Below are 6,000 nucleotides of genomic sequence, written 5' to 3'. Positions count from 1 at the left end.
TGAAATGTCATTTTCCTACAATGTGTTCATAGATATTAATATTTAATATTTATGAGACTAGTATAGAAACCTATTAAAGTTAGTCTAGTAACTTAGCTTAATCGATAGTAAATTAAGGTACAAGGGTTATGATACTAAAGTCAGTGGAGTTGAAAATTACAATTCTGAGATCCTGTTTCCATAAATTGATCTCGTAAATAATATTTATAAATATTTTCAGAGTTAACCTTTTAGATATATTAAATTTTGATTAGGAAATTTCATGTACTTAGTGTTTAATTTAAGTACAGAGACTAAATTACATAAGAGGTAAAAGTGCAATTTATAAAAGGATTATAATTAGAAATTAATAAAGGGACTAAAGTGGCAATTTAACTACTAAATTAAATTTTTTAGCCATTTAGCATATATATTATATACGTGTGACCAATTAAAAAGGAAAATGAAAATGAAAAGAAACTTTATAAAATAAAAGAAAAAGGTTTACTAAATGGGGTGGGTAAAATAGAAACAAGCTGTTTCTTCACCCTCAAACCATCGACGCACGGGGAGAAAATGTTAGGGTTTTCAAAAATTCAAGCTTCAATTGGTATGCTTTAATTAGTCCGTTATTTGTAATTTTTACATTTTTAGAATCCTGATTTTATAAGCTACCTGACCCATGTATTGTTTTTCAGTACTGTTAAAGATTGAGGATATTACCATTATTGTATTCGCTAAAATGTTACAGACCGATTTGATAAATTTTTTGGTTAAGTTTGAAAGATATTTTGGTCCCAATTTTTAGGGATTTGATTGAGTAATATACAAAGGTTGTGTATTGTTAATGTGTTCTATTTGTTTAATCCGTAGTTGACGTCAACCCGGAACCTTCGAGGAAGAAGGGAAAAGACAAGATTGAAGACGAATAGCTTCGTGATTACGGTTGGTGTTTCTATGACCCGACTATTTCAATTATTGTTATTAATTATATATACATTTATATCCATATACATATCACTTGGTTGGTGAGTTTATAAGAAGAATTAGTTCTTGAAATAATTTGGTGTAATTGTCAAATAAAATTAAAACATGAGTTGGAAATGATTTCACACATATTTTTCGGTTCTACCGACCAGCGTAGGGCTCATTTATTGTCGGTTATATCGACCAGTGCTAGGCACACATATTTATTGGTTTTACCGACCAGCAGGGCGCACTTATTGTCAGTTATACCGACCAGTTTGGGCACACATATTTGTCGATTTTACCAACCAACGCACTGCACATTTTATTTTCGGTTATACCGACCAGTGCTAGGCACACATATTTGTCAGTTTTACCGACCAGCACAGGGTGCATTTATTTTCGGTTATATCGACCAGTGCTGGGCACACATATTTGTCAGTCCTACTAACCAGCGCTAGGCGCAATTCATTAATACGAATTTATTCATCAGGCACTGGTGTTAATTGGAACCGTATACATGACTAAAGTTGAGTTACGTTAATGAGGAAAATAAAGAGATGGAATGGAAATAGGGATAGAAATGAGTTTGATGAATGATATTAAATGGAACCTAGATTTGCTGATTATTCTACAATATAACTTGGTTTCATATCATAAGAATATTTTTAATTTCTTATCTAGTAAATGACTCCAATTTCTGCTATGTGTACAGATTAGGTACTATTTTGTTAGATTGTCAGTTCAACATCCAGCGGCAATCTAGGACTCAATGTTGGTGGTTTGTTTCTTTTTGGTCTTGCCATGTACCTAGATGGTTTAAGGCCTTTTGTTTAGTTATCCCTTTTGTAACGATGTAAGCATGCATATTGATAAATGAATGTGATCATTTTGTAACGTAAAAAATTTGTTGAGGTGCCAATTGTGGCATATTGGTTAGATTTAAGATAGATGATTTTGGCATGCTTCTAGTGTCCTTGGAATTGTCATAAACCATGTGAAATCTAATTTCTTTTGCAGGGGTTTTTCGTAAAATAAGCAGAAATGTTGTCAAATTTAAAAAAAAAATTTATTACTACACTACCATTTCAATAAATTGAAATAGTAAAATAGGCGTTTGAAGGTGGCATTTTATATTCGGATCCTCTAATTGGGTTGAATATAAGGTGTTACAAAAAATATAGGCCCGAAAAATAGGTTTAGACAAAAAATAAGGCCAGTTTTAAAAAAAACGGACTGGGCCTCGGGTAAGACATTTTTGGCATGGGCCAAACTCAAATTCACAAAAGGACAAAAAATTTGCTATTTTTTTGTTTGTTTTCTCCCTATTTTGCTACCATTTCAGTATTATGTTACTACTAATTTGTTGTTATTGTTTGGATATTGTATAACACTTGTTTTATTGTTAATTTTGCTATTATTTTAGAGGCACTTGCTTGTTAAGTTACATCTATCTTAGTGTTATTTAAGTATACATATTTTTGAAAATTTATTTTCAATTTGTTGGGAAATATTTATTTTAATGTTTCTAGTATTTTCTATGTATTATATATATTATATAAAAAAATAATATAAAAAATTTAATACTAGCGGGTCGTGCCTGGGTTTTAGCATTTTTATCTGGGTCGAGCTTGGGAAAAATTTTAAGCCCATTTTTCAGGCCAAGCCCGGGCCTAGGAAACAGGCCTAAATTTTTTGTTGGGTCGGGACCTATGAGCACCTCTAATTGCCATGCAGGGGAAACACTAGAAAATTTTTTAGGGGGCTGAAATTAAATTCTAATTTTTACGACAGCAAAAATGTAATTTTATCATTTTAATAGCCTATATCTTTATAGTTTTTAAAGGATTAAATCAAATTTTTTATATTTTTAAGGGGTCAAAGTGCAGTTTTACCTTTATTAATTTAAAATTTAAAAAATTTTAAAGAATCTAAATGAAAAAATTTTCATTTTAGGGGAGACCGAAGCCCCTGCCAACCCCATTAGTTTTTCCCTTGTTGCCATACTAGTCATACTCGAGCTAACTAGAGTGTTTTTCATTGAGTTAAATTGATGATAACAAATGAGGAAAAGAATAAAAACAGAAAGGGATGAAAGGATAGAAAAAATACCTTGGTTGATAATAATAATAATAATAATAATAATAATAATAATAGGTGAAGTTGGGATTGCTTTGAGGTTCAACCAAAAATAAAGGTTTTAGTTTAGGGTTGATTTTTTGGTCTTTTGGGCTTTAACACGTAAGAGAATGAAATCAAGGACGACACAAAGAGGCAAAAGGCCTTGACCACCTAAAATGATAAAAAAAATTAGCCCTTTTAAAAATTTGAATTTTTAAGTTAATATAATGATTAAATTGCATCTTGACCTCTTAAGATGGTAAATTTCTTTTGTAATCCCTTTAAACATTATGAAATAATATGTTAATATAATGATGAAATTATATTTTAACCCCTTTAAAAAATATAATTTAATCTTTACCCTTTAAATAAATTTTTAGCAGTGCAATCCCATGACTTAACAATAAAGCAAATATAAGTTCTTAAAATATTAAGAAAAGGTAAAACTGTGGATCAAATTGTAAACACAACTGAAAATGTCTTCTCTGGAAATTGGTTGTGTTTCGGAATCTAGGTCGGTCGTCGATCAGGAAATGAAAAAAGTCAGATTTAAGGAAGACGACAGTACTGCAGATGCCGAAATGATAGAGGATGTAGTCTCGCCGTCAAAGGACTTGGTTTCGCCAGCAAAGATCACTTGGAAGTAGATGCTTATTGGGAAAGGGGATCACAATCAAGGTGAAAGGCCTCAATCTACTGGTAAGGATAGAAATTGAATTTTTGGAATACAACGTTAAAAAAACTATTGTTAATGGCATCCCGGCGATAGAATTTTCAAAACGTATTCAACAGAACCTTTTAAAGGATATGGAGACTACGGTGGATTAGTAGCTTATGGCGACCATCTAGGCCATTCAATCTTATGGATATAGAGATGGCTATTTCTTAGCCAAATTTCATAGTATTGAGGATTATAATAAGGCCCTTTCGCAAGGGCCTTAGATCATATATGGCCAATACCTCACTGTTCAACCATGGACAAAGTATTTCAATCCTATGAAACCTTACTCGAGTATGGTATTAGCTTGGATTAGATTACCGGGACTCCCGGATTTCATGTATAAACGGAGAATCCTGGTAGCTATTGGAGGTTTGGTAGGAAATGTGGTCAAGCTTGACCTTAATACTGACAGCAAAACAAGATGTCGTTTTGCTAGAATGGATGTTTTTGTTGATCTTAATAAAGCCATTATATCCCAAGTTATGGTGAATGGAGAACTGTAAAATGTTGAGTATGAAGCTTTACTGACCATCTACTTTTCTTGTGGAAAATATGGTCAAGTATGAAGGTGTGTCTGCGTGAATTCTGGGGAAAGAAGAAAATAGGTGTGAATGTTGAAGGGATAGAACCGAATGGTTTTAATAATGAGACAGATGGGTTAGTTGAGCTTGTTATTGGTAATTTAAGCCAGGTTTTAGGTGAGAAAGATCCAAATTTTTTTGTTAAGATGCAAGCATTAATGCTTTTCTTGTGAACCCAAAGAGTTCGGCCACAAAGGTTAACAATGATGGGTTAGAAAAAGGAAACAGTGTTGACTTGGGCTTGCGGGCTGTGTGGCAAATTGCTAAGGACCTTGCGATCTGACAAACTAGGAAAGGTGGTCCACAAGAAATTTCAAAAGGTCTCTTTACAGATGGGTCCACTCAGTCTAAGGGCCAAACATTTACTGGGGATGGATCGTTCTAGGAGACACGTGGGTAGAGCACTGAAACAGAATTAAATGAGAACATTTTTTGCGCTAGTAAACAATTGGATTTTTCCAGTACAGATTCGGTTGAAATTGCTAACTCCTTAATTGATTCTAATTTAACTACTTCTCATTACAATCCCACTTTTTAAGGTTCGAAAAGGATTATGATTAAATTAAATGATAAATTTTTGGACCTAGTGAAACATAAGGCTGTCATTTTTAAAAATAGGATGGCTTTTGATAAAAGACAAAATATTGGAAGCGATAATAAAGTTGGGGGTAGTCCAAAAAGTCATGGATCTTTTGAGAATGTTGGAAGAAACCGTAATGGAAAAAAATTAAATAAGACTATTCGTAATCATGAGAATAGTTTTAAGTCTGTTGGGAATGCTCGGGTTACATTGTCTAATTCTATGAATACCTTGATTGAGGTTATTAATGATCAATTTGACAAATAAAATATTAAAGGATCAGAAGCCTCGGTAGGAGTACAGAATCTTGAGCCCTTGGGCTCAAACTAGTAAGTTGGTCTCCTTTTTTCTTTATTTATTAATTATGAACTCAACGGTCTTTTTATGGAATTGCTAAGGATGTGTAAGTTCAAAGTTTATACGCTCTTTTCGTCAGTACAACAGATAGCATAATCCTGATATTGTTAGCTTGCTGGAAACAAGAGTAAGTGGTTTTAAAGCAGATAATATTATTTCTAGTTTGGGTTTTCAGTGTTCTCAAGGTAGGCTATTGGATTCTCTAGAGGCATCTGGGTGGGATGGAAGGAACAACTTTCCATTGAGGTTTTATGTAATAATTTTCAATTTATTTGTATACGAGTTCTTAGAACTGATCTTGTTTTACCTATTATCATGGTTTTTGTGTATGGTAGTCCCGATACAAGCTCGTTTCAGATGTAATGACGAGTCGTAATTGATTCTCGATCAAAATTAGGCAGTGTCGACTTTAAACAATTTTAGGTCTTTGAGTTTCAAGAGTTTAATGTCTATGGAAACAAAGGTGTTTGTTGGTTGATGTTTGCTGGGTTATTCAATGAAACAAGAACGAACCCCTATTAGTAAATAAGGACCCGGGCTTAAAACGTTTCAAAGAAAAAGGAAGGAATTGAAAATAAACCGAAACCCACTATTTAGTGAAATAGGAATCTTCGGTATAATGTTTAACACCACACCAAGGGTGATAAGTTCAAAAACAAAGTCAGATTGACACCACTTGTGAAGATAAGTCAATT

At 32.9% G+C, this 6,000-nt stretch overlaps 1 long non-coding RNA gene across 1 annotated transcript; it reads left to right on the top strand.

Annotated features, from left to right (window-relative positions):
- The first annotated feature begins 457 nt into the window (after window positions 1-457).
- LOC107918204 (uncharacterized) lies at window positions 458-2,002 on the top strand. Its single transcript, XR_001689967.2, has 3 exons — window positions 458-589; window positions 853-924; window positions 1,661-2,002. It is a non-coding gene; the product is annotated as an uncharacterized lncRNA (long non-coding RNA).
- Window positions 2,003-6,000: the final 3,998 nt, after the last annotated feature.

The sequence above is a fragment of the Gossypium hirsutum genome, chromosome D08 (assembly GCF_007990345.1).
Source record: "Gossypium hirsutum isolate 1008001.06 chromosome D08, Gossypium_hirsutum_v2.1, whole genome shotgun sequence".
Lineage (NCBI taxonomy): Eukaryota > Viridiplantae > Streptophyta > Magnoliopsida > Malvales > Malvaceae > Gossypium > Gossypium hirsutum.
This window is presented reverse-complemented; position numbering and strand designations above follow the sequence as displayed.